General features: G+C 39.4%; 2 protein-coding genes across 3 annotated transcripts in view; both read left to right on the top strand.

Moving 5' to 3' along the window:
• The window catches only part of tfr2 (transferrin receptor 2), a 1,009,002-nt gene that overhangs the window by 913,875 nt on the left and 80,434 nt on the right, over positions 1 to 14,693 (top strand). The window lies entirely within an intron of this gene.
• Positions 1,312 to 14,693, top strand: part of zgc:158659 — a 42,959-nt gene continuing 29,577 nt past the window's right edge. Inside the window, exon 1 of one of the 2 annotated variants that reach the window (XM_087306216.1) lies at positions 1,312 to 1,394. The gene's annotated coding sequence lies outside the window, so the exon portion shown is untranslated. Of the gene's footprint in view, positions 1,395 to 8,058; positions 8,247 to 14,693 lie in introns of those variants that run through there. The other variant, NM_001430840.3, reaches the window with a different exon arrangement.

Here is a 14,693-nt window from a genome sequence, read left to right as displayed (position 1 = left end):
CATTGTCCTGTGACCCCTCGGGAGGTCCCGACCCCCACTTTGAGAACCATTGAGTTAGATCAACTTGATTATTAGGATCAGCTGTGTTTACATACAATATTATAGTGTGTGTGTGTGTGTGTGTAGTTGAACAATGATATTATAGTGTGTGTGTGTGTGTGTGTGTGTGTGTGTGTGTGTGTGTGTTTGTAGTTGAACACTATTATTGTGTGTGTGTGTGTGTGTGTGTGTGTGTGAGTAGTTGAACACTGTTATTGTGTGTGTGTGCGTGTGTGTGTGTAGTTGAACACTGTTATTGTGTGTGTGTGTGTGTGTGTGTGTGTGTGTGTGTGTGTGAGTAGTTGAACACTGTTATTGTGTGTGTGTGTGTGTGTGCGTGTGTGTGTGTAGTTGAACACTGTTATTGTGTGTGTGTGTGTGTGTGTGAGTAGTTGAACACTGTTATTGTGTGTGTGTGTGTGTGTGTGTGTGTGTGTGTGTGTGTGTGTGTGTGTAGTTGAACACTGTTATTGTGTGTGTGTGTGTGTGTGTGTGTGTGTGAGTAGTTGAACACTGTTATTGTGTGTGTGTGTGTGTGTGTGAGTAGTTGAACACTGTTATTGTGTGTGTGTGTGTGTGTGTGTGTGTGTGTGTGTGTGTGTGTGTAGTTGAACAATGATTTTATAGTGTGTGTGTGGTTGAACACTGTTATAGTGGTTTGTGTGAGTGTAGTAGAACACTTATAGTTAGTGTGTGTGTGTGTGTGTGTGTGTGTGTGTGTGTGTGTGTGTGTGTGTGTGTGCGTGTGTGTGAGTGTGTGTTCAAACAGTGCTGCTTCCTGTTGTTGCACCAGGACACAGATTGAGTGAGTACAGGACACACACACACACACACACACACACACACACACACACACACACACACACACACACACACACACACACACTCACACACACACAACAATAAACAGACACACACTAACACACACCCATGTTCGCAGATATGTGAGGATAGAAAACAGGAAATATGAACAATAGACTGGCAAACCCAAACCTGTGTGTGTGTGTGTGTGTGTGTGTGTGTGTGTGTGTGTGTGTGTGTGTGTGTGTGTGTGTGTGTTTTAGTTGTGAAGTTTTCACTGAACTCAAATTCGTGCAAATTCTACAGTTGCGCATTCAGAGCATTTACCGTCAGATTGGGCTGTCTGTGTGTGTGTGTGTGTGTGTGTGTGTGTGTGTCTGTGTGTGTGTGTGTGTGTGTGTGTGTGTGTGTGTGAGAGGAAGTGATCATTGTTCCAGCAGAAGGAGAGAAAGGCAGATCCTGAGAGCCTCCAGTGGAGTTTGAGTGTGAATCTCACCGGACTGTAATGGACACACACACACGATGATGAAGATGAAGACCCACAGAGACAGCCGGTAAGTCACACACACACACACACACACACACACACACACACGAGCGACTCTACGCTCTATAACGAGACGTTTGGTTAATTACACAACAGCCCGTTAGTGCAGGAGACAATGAGAGATTAGAGGAAAAGAGGTCAGCAGATTTAATCTTCATATAGAAACACAGTCATCTGCTAGATCACATCTGCTGAACACACACACACACACACATACACACACACACAGGTTTGATGATCTGTGTGTCAAATTCAGTTCATCGAAAGCTGATTAGGACAACAATACTGCCACAACAAAACAAAAGGAGGAGATTTTCTATATGGGGTGGCACAGTGGCTCAGTGGTTAGCACTGTGGCCTCAAAGCAAAAAGGTCACTGGTTCGAGTCCGGGCTGGATTAGTTGGCGTTTCTGTGTGGAGTTTGCATGTTCTCCCCGTGTTGGTGTGGGTTTCCTCCAGGTGCTCCGGTTTACCCCAGTCCAAACACATGCACTATAGGGGAATTGATGAACTAAATTGGCCGTAGTGTATGGGTGTTTCCCAGTACTGGGTTGCAGCCAGAAAAGGCAATCCCCTAAAAATGTAATTGCGGTTCATTCCACTGTGGTGACCCATGATGAATAAGGGACTAAGCTGAAGGAAAATGAATGAGTGTGTTGTTTGTTTTGTCGTGAGCTCTGTTATGTCAAGTTCAAGAATGTGTACACTGTATCACACACTACAAATGTTCAGTTATTTATTTAACCCAATGGTTGAGTTAAACATATATGGTGCTTGTTGGGTTATTTTTTTAGCTTTATTAGGTTACATATTAATAACTCAACCAGTTGGGTTAAAAATGTGCTGTTTTGTTGGGTTATACATACCCACCTGGCATGGAAATAGCACCAGCAGCAATCGCAAAGGCCTACATAGGATTGTGCGAACTGCTGGACTCGTAGTAGGAGGTGAGCTGAGAGGAGTCTGGCTGCAGACCTAATGCAGTGCAATCTGGGCTGCATCCAATGCTTTTTAATGGGCTCACCTAACCCCACCCCTACCCGTCACAGTGACGTCACTAGCTTTATTTGAGTGCATTGTGTCTGACATTGCATCAATGAGTGATGCAGTCTCAGCTTGCATCATAAAGGCTGCAACCAGATACTATTGGGTGAGCTTCCCTCCCTCCAGGACATCTACACCAGGCGGTGCATGAGGAAAACCGAGAGAATTATCAATGACTCCAGCCACCCAAGCCATAGATTTTCTCTCTGGTGCCCTCAGGCAGACGGTTCCGCAGCATCCAGTCACGCACCAGCCGACTGAAGGAAAGCTTCTTCCCTCAGACTATCAGGCTGATGAACACTCTATACAACACACTAAGACTCTTCCACAGCCTCACTGCACACCATCAAAATGTAGCATGTACTGCACTTTAACCAATCCATACTTTAAACAACAGTGCCTACAACTATGTGGACACCTATTCATCGTACATATCACTGTCAATTTCACATTGTCGCTGTATTTGCACTGTCTGAAGCCAGCACCTAAGCTTTTTACTCATCATAGCACACGTGCTGCTGATGATGTGTCAATAAAAGTGATTTGATTTGATTGGGTTATTTATAACCTTTAATGGTTATTTATATTATAACACAAACAGTTGGGTTAAAATTGAGTTGGGTCAACTGATTTAACTGACAACAGCTGTATTAATATGCGAGCGTAATGTTATTTTTGTGTTATAACAGTTAAGCTCCAGCACAGTAATACTGTTTTAGTTTTATTAAATGACCTCTCCGTGTCGTGTTTGTATATCTGTTTCACCAGCACTCTTAATTATTGATGATACAAATGCGCACTTCATAGCCGATCTATACTCTGTTAAAATAGTTGGCTTAAAAATACCCCAACATATAACTCAATATAGATTATTATAGCACCTTCCCAACTATGGGTTATTTTATCCCAATGCACTGGGTTATTTTGATTAAACATTATTTTTTTTATTCTAGTTTTACTACTATTCATTTTATAATTATGGCTGTGTAAATAAATAAATGTCTCCGCTGTGTCCTAAAGGTGAGAATGACGGTCAGATATCCCAAATATGTGTATGATTTCTTCAAAACAAACAAACTGTAGAGATGAACACGTGAGGTAGAGAAAGTGTTTTATCTATTTAATATAGATCGGCTATGAAGTGCGCATTTGTATCATCAATAATTAAGAGTGCTGGTGAAACGGATATAAAAACACAACAAGGAGAGGTCATTTAATAAAACTAAAACAATATTACTGTGCTGGAGCTTAACTGTTATAACACAAAAACAACATTACGCTCGCATATTAATACAGCTGTTCTGTGTCAGTTTAATCAGTTGACCCAAATCAATTTTAACCCAACTGGTTGAGTTATAATAACCAAATAAAGGCTTTAAATAACCCAACAAAGAACCAAATATTTAACCCAACTGGTTGAGTTATTAATAATTAACCTAATAAAGGTTAAACCTAGGACCCAGGAGGAACAATTCGGTTTTCGTCCAGGTTGTGGTACACTGAACCAGCTCTACACCCTCACCAGGGTGACACATGTGTTTTGTGGACTTGGAGAAGGCATTCGATCGTGTCCCTCGTGGCATTCTGTGGAGGATGCTCTGGGAGTATGGGGTCAGAGGCGATCTGTTGAGGGCCGTCTCATCCCTGTATGAACAGAGTAGGAGTCTGGTTCGCATTGCCGGCAATAAGTCAGATTTGTTTCCAGTGCATGTTGGACTCCGGCAGGGCTGCCCCTTGTCACCAATTCTGTTCATAATTTTTATGGACAGAATTTCAAGGTGCAGCCTTGGGCTGGAGGGTGTCGGATTTGGGGAACACAAGATTTCATCTGTTATTGGCAGACGATGTTGTTCTGTTGGCTTCATTACAAGGACCTTCAGCATGCACTGGGGCGGTTTACTACAGAGTGTGACACGGCTGAGATGAGAATCAGCACCTCCAAGACCGAGATCATGGTGCTCCACAGGAAAAAGGTGGTTTGCCATCTCCAGGTTGGAGGAAAGTCCTTACCCCAGGTGGAGGAGTTCAAGTATCTCGGGTTTTTGTTCACGAGTGAGGGAAGGATGGAGCGTGAGATTGACAGGCGGATTGGTGCAGCGGCAGCAGTAATGCGGTCAATGTACCAGTCCAATGTGGTGAAGAAGGAGCTGAACCGAAAGGCAAAGCTCTCAATTTACCGCTCAATCTACGTTCCTACTCTCACCTATGGTCATGAGCTTTAGGTCATGACTGAAAGGACAAGATCTCAGATACAAACAGCCGAAATGAGTTTCCGTCGCAGGGTGGCAGGGTGCACTCTTATAAACAGGGTGAGGAGCTCTGACACCCGGGAGAGCTCAGAGTAGAGCCGCTGCTCCTCCACATGGAGAGAAGTCAGCTGAGATGGCTTAGGCATCTGTTTCAGATGCCTCCTGGACGCCTACCTAGAAAGGTGTTCCAAGCATGTCCCACCGGGAGGAGGCCTCGGGGAAAACCCAGGACACGCTGGAGGGACTATGTCTCTCAGCTGCTCTGGGAACGCCTCTGGATCTCCCCGGAGGAGCTGGAGGAAGTGTCTGGGGAGAGGGAAGTCTGAGGTTCTCTCCTAAGACTACTGCCCCCGCGACTCAGCCCCGGTAAAGCGGCAGAAAATGAATGAATGAATATATAAAGGTTAAAAAATAACCCAACAAACACCAAATATATGTTTAACTCAACCATTGAGTTAAATAAATAACTCAACTTTTTTAGAGTGTAAAAAATGGATAAAATGCTTTTCTCTGCCTCACGTGTTCATCTCTACAGTTTATTTATCTATTTATTTGTCTGTTTACACAGCTATAATTATAAAATGAATAGTAGTCAGGGCTCAACAATAAGGACTGCCCGGGGCCAGCGTGAGAGAAGCTCGGGACAGTAGACAGAATCGTTACTGGCCCGATCAAGCCACTGATGCCCTGTCACTAAAGTTTAATTTGTCTGTAAATATTTGTCAATCGCATGCAAATATAGTCAGAATCGAGAAACTGTGTGTGTTTTTAAGACTTCGAATGCTAACTTCTCTGTTTCTCTAATCTGATTGGATGTTTTGAGCACGTTTTTTTCCGTAATAACCAGTACAGCGAAGAGACAGCAACATGGCGGCAACATCAAGTGATGATGCTAAAGGAAAACATTTGTCTCTAACATCTTGGAAGCAGACATTTACAAGGGTACACCACGACTAAAAAAAATAAATGAAGTGTTTTGTACAGTTTGCCATCAGTTTGGCAGGTCAGCTATCTTATGTTTTGCAATAAAATACCTGCACATTTTGCTACTTTTGTTTGCAAAACACTTTGAATTTTGTTCATTATCTATTATTAACAAATATTGAAATTCTAGATTTACAAACATTTCGACACATTTTTATATTTGTGGCTAATAAATAGCTTTAAACTTTTTTTTGGTGGGGCCAGTGAAAATATTGGCAGGGCAAGTAAAAATCTGTCATGTTTACCAGTGAACAAACCACCAGATGTCGCTGGTAAACACTCACTCATGAAACTACAAATCTGCCAGTTAATGGACTTCAACTTCATACATGCTCACCCACACACCTGCTTTCTCATCTCGCTTGATTACATTAGCACACCTGAGGACTTTCAGAGACTGATTAACACACACTGTTTAAGCCACACATTCACCCCTTCAGTTTGCCGAGTCTTGCTCACTGTAAAGTAGCATTACAACGCGTTTTCCTTGTCTTGGTTTCCTGTGTTTTGAACCTAGCCTTGTTTATTTAGTTATCCTTGTCTGCCGCCTGCCTTTCGACCTCTTGATTGTTAAACTGACTACGATTCTGGATTGTCCTCACATACCTGTTTGCTCCCGTATTGACCACTGCTTGCCTGACTGTGAATAAACCTGCAAATTGGATCCTATCTTCTGTTGTGGTGTTACTCCCCGGCGTTACAAAATCTTAACCACTGGTCCGATCGGGCCAGTAGAAAAAATCCTTAGCGTTGAACCCTGGTAGTATTAGTAATACCAGAATGGAAAAAATAACATTTAATCAAAATAACCCAGTGCATTGAGTTAAAATAACCCATAGTTGGGAAGGTGCTATAATAATCTATAGTTGGGTTAAATGTTGGGGTATTTTTAACCCAACTATTTTAACAGAGTAAAAATGCTGGGTTGTTGTTGTAGTAACTCAAGGGTTTGGTCAAATATGGACAAACACATTTGTTGGGTTTAAAAGCGTCATTTTAAATTGAATTACAAATATGAACCCAGGCTGCAAGGCTGCGCAGTGGGTAGCATGTTTGCCACACAGCAAGAAGGTCACTGGTTTGAGCCACGGCTGGGTCAGTTGGCAATTCTGAGTGGAGTTTGCATGCTCTCCCCGTGTTGGCGTGGGTTTCCTCCAGGTGCTCCGGTTTCCCCCACAGTCCAAACACATGCGATACAGGGGAATTGATGAACTAAATTGGCCGTAGTGTATAAGTGTGAAAGAGTGTTTATGGGTGTTTCCCAGTACTGTCTTGCAGCTGGAAGTGTATCCGCTGTGTAAAACATATGCTGGAATAGTTGGCGGTTCATTCCACTGTGGCGACCTCTAATACATAAAGGGACTAAGCTGAAGGAAAATGAATGAATGAAGATGATGCATGATAAAAAAGCTTCTTGTTTGAAGTATAGTGGCAAATATGTTCAATTTCAGGGTATTTAAATGAAGCAATTAATAAATAACATCTTTCAAAATGTCATCAAATGATTCTTGTTCTACATATTTTGAACACGTAAATCACTGTAACAGTTTAATGGCTGTCTTCATGGGTAAAATGGATGAGAGTCATTTATTCTTCATTGTTAAATGCATTTTGTCAAATGTAAATAAATAAACGTAAAGCTTTAAAGTTTTAAAATGAACTTAAAATCCAAATTGTCATGTTTTATATGTAAATTTAGCTCATTTTGTATTATTATGTGACCCTTACATATTAATTAATGATCAGTTATATAGTTATTAATAACTAAATAACATATTAAATAATTATGTTGCATGCAATAGCCAAAAACACATTAGGCTATATGCTTAAAAACGATGGACTTTTCTTTTATTCCCAAATTAATTACAATATTAAAGCTCCCGTTAAATTAAAATAACGTTTTTAGATGTTTGTATTAATATGTTATTATTAAAGATATAAATGCGCTTATATATATATATATATATATATATATATATATATATATATATATATATATATATATATATATATATCTTCAAAAATATAAAAACTGTTAAAATATTATAAAAAATAACTTTTTAATTAAATTTAGACATATTATGTTTGTACTCCTAAACATGTTAGCTGAAAAAAAGGGGTGTACATATTTATGCGAGTTGTATCTCAGTCAAATATTAATAGTAGCTATCTTTTTAATAAACGCATTATTTATTCAGCTTTCAGCTGATGTGGCTTATAAATCTCTCTTTTTAATTTAATTAACAGTGACGAATGTATTTATGGTCCCACGATCACATATTAATCCATAATATTGTTTACTGTTGCCTGACATTACTTCATATTTCACATTTATTAAATTGCTGACAGTTCATGCGCGTTCCCGTTATGAGCGCACTCCCGCACGCTGGACTCATTGTTCTTCGGTAACGGGACAGAGATAGAGAGAGAGAGAGAAAGAGAGAGAGAGAGATACTGACCGGTAGCCAACACCGATAATGATGATGATGATGATGGTTTTATTGTGCTGACATCATCATACCGGAGCTCTTCACTTTCTGACGGGTCACCGGGCTCCGGTCAGCGCGATGCGGGCGTGACAGGTGGGTTTGTGTCGGTTATAATCATCTTCTTTGTTCAATATTTGTCTCTCTGAGGGGTTATTATCAATATAATCATGTGCAGAAATGTTTATTAGTATTATACCGCTGTATATAATCATACGCCCTCAATGTGTGGCGCGAATATTTCTCTGTCGGTAAAGTGAAGTCGTTTGTCGTGTCACAAACATCACGTTTGTCTTTTGTTTTGAAATCATATTTTACCGGTGCCGGCTACGGTCGCGCGCATCAGGAAAGCGCGTTCACTGAGACAACAACAGCATGTTCTGTCACGGATTATTTATGGGGAATCTATCATGATTGATTTCATATTTGGTTATTAATTCGTATTTACATATACTCATATGCTCGGTTTTATATAAGTATCGCTTTGTTTTATTTGATATTTTATTGTTATATTCGCTATGATTTTACTGAAGCACTCTATATTTCTGTCTTGGTATATATTTGCTGTGTTTACATGTTTATTGTGAATGTCATCGCAAATGTTTTGTACGTCGCGCGCCCTTGCGTCCACGCGCGGCGCGTGCTCGCATGCGCGCGCCCTCCGCTTTCATCAGGACAAAAGACCTGCAATATCACTTTATACGAGATTATCCAAAGATCAACGCGTGATTTTATTTTTGTTCAGAGATGTTTCATGAAAAGCGTAATTATTTTACTGTTTAAACTGTGGCTGATGAGTAATGTGTCTGTCAGGTCTATTTAACCCTGTAAAGCCTGAAATATGAGGTCATAGTCATAAACGCCTACATTTATTTTTGTTTTAAATTGAAGCGTTTTTTGTGGACACTTTACAGTTTTATATATTTTAACATTTAATTTGTTTTTAGTTTTGTATTATACTTGGTCTTTAGGGTGTTTTGTCTATTAGTGTCATACAGTAAGAATGTGAAAAGTGGAAAAGCTCTGTTTTATTTAGAAAGTAAAATTATTTTGATCTGATGCTGATATTTATATGGACTAGATCAATTTCTGACTCTTTTAATGTAAATCGGTGATATACTAGGACTGGGAAACACCCATACACACTCATTCACACACACTTTCACAACACGGCCAATTTAGTTCATCAACTCCCCTATAGTGCATTTGTTTGGACTGTGGGGGAAACCGGAGCACCCGGAGGAAACCCACGGCAACACGGGGAGAACATGCAAACTCCACTCAAAAACGCCAACTGACCCAGCTGGGACTTGAACCAACAGCCTTCTTACTGTTGCTAATCACTGAGCTACCGCGCCATCATAATGAACAACTGAACAAATGTTATAGATGCTGCAGAAGATCAATCCACCACTGAGGAACAGAGAAAGTAAAGGTTCTGGAAATGGCTCATCAAAAGCCTGATGATGATATTCGACGCATTATTTGTCACCAAAAAATTAAATGCTCATCTTAATAAAATAATATTCTGTAAAATAATGAAATAATGGCAGCCGATGCCCTTCCAGCCACAATTAAGTACTGGGAAACACCCATACACACTCACTACGGCTGATGTAGTAAATTTATTCCCCTTTACAGCGCATGCGTTTGGACTGTGGGGGAAACCAGAACATGCAAACTCCACTCAGAAATGACCACTGACCCAGCTGGGACTCGAACCAGCAACTTGCTGTGAGGCGATCATGCTACCCAGAGCACCACTGTGACGCCCCATTTTAACATTGAGTTAGTTTTAAATTGTGTAATATACTTGATCTACTAGTATTTTTTTTGTCTTAATAGTGTCGTATAGTGAGAATATGAAAGTGGAAAAGCTGCATTTTATTTAAAAAGTAAAATTAATTATATGAGTTAGATCAATTTCTGACACTTTTAACGTAAATCAGTGAGATTTTTATAACTGCAAGCAGATATGTAAGGAATATAAACATCTCTGAATCTTTAATAATCTGTCTCTTGTTTTAAAAACGTATTGTGATGACTAGGGCCAGACGGAATCTGCGGACGTTTTTTGCTATTTCTGCGGAGAATTTTGTTAAAAATCTGCAGATTTCATAACTATCATATCTAAAACCTTAATTAGTGAAATAAAAAGTAATACCTTTTAAACTTTTATTTAATGTTTAAATTGCAAATCTAATTAGATTCACTTTATTTGGTAAATAAAGCAAGTCTCTCATATAATATCTCTACTAAAAGACAGAAAATATTACTGTACAAACTGCATTGTACATCAATCATATGAACATTTTCATATAAGTTAATAATATTACTGTAATTAATTAAAAACTCAATAAATTTAGATTTACACACATTTACTCAAGTAAATAAACAGAATTAATGATGAGCTAAAAATGATGCCATATCTATTATTGTTATTCATCATTTTACTTATTATGTAATACAACATATAATAACATTTGTTTTTAGTTTACATTTCCTTTGTTTTAAGCTTTTAGGACAAGTATGCTATAAAAAAAAATCCACATTTCTTCTTTGATGAAGAAAAGATGAGCAGTCTGTGCATTACTTTTCTTAGTTTACAGCAAATTATGCTGTGATAGATTTTTAAATAGTGCAGACACTAAAACAGCACCTCTGTGCTTGAACAGCAAAAAATGAACAAACAATATTTCCAAATAGGCAAAAATATGATCAAAACACACCAGATATGTCTTGTTGATATTTTTGATGGATGAACTGCAGTTGTTTGCCCATCAATAACTGTCTGTGACCATATAAAGATATGCAAGGTCTCAAAAAAGCACTAATTTTAATGGAAAAGGATTCAGTTTTGTCAAGTTTAGCGTGTAGGCTTAATGGTTTGTATTATTGCGCACTGTCCAACATGTTTACACAAATGTTATGGAACTAATCTGCACCAAATGAAAACAACCCCCAACAAGCTACGCTCATTCACTCATTCTCCTTCAGCTTAGTCTCTTTATTTATCAGGGGTCGCCACAGCGGAATGAACCAGCAACTATTCCATTATATGTTTTATGCAGCTGATGTCCTTTCAGCTGCAACCCAGTACTGGAAAACACCCATACACTCTCATTCACACACACACACACACACACACACACACACACACACACACACACACACACACACACACACACACACACACACACACACACACACACACACACACTCGAAACAGCAGGTTCTGGATATTGTTCCTCAAAAGCCTGATGATGATATTTGACTCATTATTTGTCACCAAAAAATTAAATGCTCATCTTAATAAAATAATATTCAGTAAAGTAATGAACCGGTGGTGGGCAGGGTGGCTCAGCGGTAAGCAGTGGTCACTGGTTCAAGTCCCGACACTACTGTGTGGAGTTTGCATGTTCTCCCTGTGTTGGTGTGGGTTTCCTCTGGGTGTTCCGGTTTCCCCCACAGTCCAAACACATGTGGTATAGGGTGTTCATGAGATGGATTGCCATACTTTATGAGTGTGTTTGTGAATGAGTGTGTATGGGTGTTTCCCAGTACTGGGTTGCAGCTGGAAGGGCATCTGCTGTGTAAGACATTTGCTGGATTAGTTGGCGGTTCATTCCGCTGTGGTGACTGTTGATAAATAAAGAGACTAAGCTGAAGGAAAATGAATTAATTAATGAATCGGTGGTGCTATATAGTGACACTGTTTTCTGTGTGTGTGTGTGTGTGTGTGGACAGGCGGATTAACCATATGGACAAATAAAAAACAAAAAAACTGGGGCACCAACACTCAAACTGAAATAACAAACATACTGTGTTATTTTAGCCCAGTTTTGGGTAAGATATAGACGAAACATTTATTCATTCATTCATTTTCTTTTCGGCTGAGTTCCATTATTAATCTGAGGTCGCCACAGTGGAATGAACCGCCAATTTATCCAGCATATGTTTTATGCAGCGGATGCCCTTTTAGCTGCAACCCATCACTGGGAAACACCCATACACACTCATTCACACTCATACACTACGGACAATCTAGATCATGGCGTGCTCAATCCTGTTCCCGGAGATCTACCTTCCTGTACAGTTTAGCTCCTACCCTGATCAAACCCACCTGAACCAATTAATTAGGACCTGAAATCCACTTGATGATTACAGATTACAGGTGTGTTTGATAAGGGTTGCAACTGAAATCTGCAGGAAGGTAGATCTCCAGGAACAGGATTGGCCACCCGAGATCTAGATCATCAGTTCCCCTATGGCGCATGTGTTTGGACTGTGGGGGAAACCTATGAAGGTAAATCCGTTGCGAAACTCGAGAGCTTGCAAATGTAAATGTGAGCACTTGTGATAATAATATTTGTATGTGTAGGTTGAAATGTACACTTACAGCTCTGATGTGAACAGCTGAAATCCTCGATTTGCACACACACACAACAACCCACGCACTTGTGTTTTAAATTGGAAGTTGCAGATTAATAGTTGTGTATTTGTAAAATGTCATTCACAAATACAAAGTGACAGACACACGTGTGCAAGGCAAATTTGATTGCATCTTTGCTCTACAACCACAGGTCGGCACTCACAACCTCTCAGATTCGTCAGTACAACTACAAATCTCCCGCGCTTTGACTTTTGCTACACATCTCCCGCGATCTCTGTAGCAGAACTCATCTGTGCACTCGCAGATGCAGAGGCGTGAGCAGCGCGGGGCGGGGGAGGGGCGGGGCAGGTGTAAAGCTGTTTGATTGGCTGAAGCCTGACCAATGAACAATGCCAGCAGCCAACAGGACTGAGGTGCAAAATAATAATTTCCCACGATTATTTCATTAGTTAGGGTTTATTTCAACTCTTTTCTGAAGAGATTCTTGTTAAAAATCATAAATTCTACTGTAATGTACATACCAGTAAAAGAGCAGCAAAGCCAGTTTATTGGCTACAGCCAGCCAATGAGATGGGGCGTTTCTGTTTGTCAGCACACAGGGCAGCTCACGTTGTTGGAGGCCTCGAGCAATCAGAAGGTAAGTTATGATTTTTTAATAATTATCTATATGTTCAATACTGTTAGCTAAGCTAAGGACTGTGCTGGGTGCTTCTCTTGTTTGTTTCTTATATAAGAAAACAGTTATGAGTTATGTAGGAGTTGCTTTCTATCATGTTATATGGTTCTAAAGATACGATTCAACCCACATGAAATAAGAAGTTGTAATAGCATTTATAGTAAACAATATTACGTTTTTGAACCATACTAACTATAATAAACTGTATTATACTGTATATTTTGCAGTATCTACAACTTTGTTAATGAATGCAACAGCACACTGTAGTATTAACTAGCATGAACTTTAATGAATTGAAGTATACTTTATATGTAAAACCTAATACATTTTAAAGCAGTTTCATTTCTTTCTAATTTATACATCTACATGCATTACATCAGATTTAGGTCCACAACTTGCATCCTTCAACATGATATGTGTGTTCAAAGGAAGAGTAACTAGGTGAGGGAGACAGTGTCCATCGCTCGGCAGAGGGTCCACTTTGAGCATCTCATCTGCAGGGTTAAGCAACATAAGCTGAACAGTCATCATCTCTCTCTATTACAGCAAGCATCAACCAGCTTTACACAATGGCTTGCTTTCTGACCATTAGTAAAGGCTTGAGCAAAGGATTAAAGAGGAGATAACATTTGATGGGTAATGATGAAGTTGGATTTACCACCTCCATCTCAATATGAACAAGGAAAAACCCTGAAATATTTCAATACAAGTAACTAGACATTTGCGCTACACTTATTTGGACTGTAAATTTTATTTGACAAATTACATTCCCTTACAGAACAGGTGTCAAACTCAGTTCCTGGAGGGCTGCAGCTTTGCAAAGTTTAATTCTAACCCTAATTAAACACACCTGATCAAACTAATTGAGTCCTTCAGGTTTGTTTGAAACTTTCACTTGAGTGTTTTGAAGCAGGGTTGCAACTAAAAACGTGCAGGGTTACGGCCCTTCAGGAACCGAGTTTGACACCCCTGCCTTACAGTAAAGTGTAAAAATACTACATTAAACAATTATCAAAATAAAAGTTGTGTGTGGGTGAGTGTGTGTTTTGTTCAAATCTGTAGTCATCTTGGCAGGTAAAAAGAGAAAATAAATGGTTGGCTTCCTCTTGAATGATCTGAATCATTTTGAAGTGTTTGTAGATGAGCTGGATCATCATGTCATCTTTAGCATAAATAACATCCTATTCAAGCTATGCAGCTTCTCTGAGTTCCTCATCGACTTGAAACATCCTGATCTCTCCTGTCACTCCATCCTTACAGGAAACTGAGAAATAAAGGTAGTAACTTTCATAATTAAAAAAGTGATATAAAGGACACACTGTACACAAACATGTAAATAGATAGATGGATAGATAGATATGATGCAGGTTATAATAACAAAAACCGGTATGATCTGTAAGAAACTGAAACGCCTAGTGTTATTTTTAATTGCTATTAATGTGTGCGTGTGTGTAAATATACTTCAATTCATTAA

This window comes from Danio rerio, chromosome 23 (assembly GCF_052040795.2).
Source record: "Danio rerio strain M-AB ecotype USA chromosome 23, GRCz13ab, whole genome shotgun sequence".
NCBI lineage: Eukaryota > Metazoa > Chordata > Actinopteri > Cypriniformes > Danionidae > Danio > Danio rerio.
The sequence above is the reverse complement of the archived record's forward strand: the minus strand, read 5'-3'. Positions and strand labels throughout refer to the sequence as shown.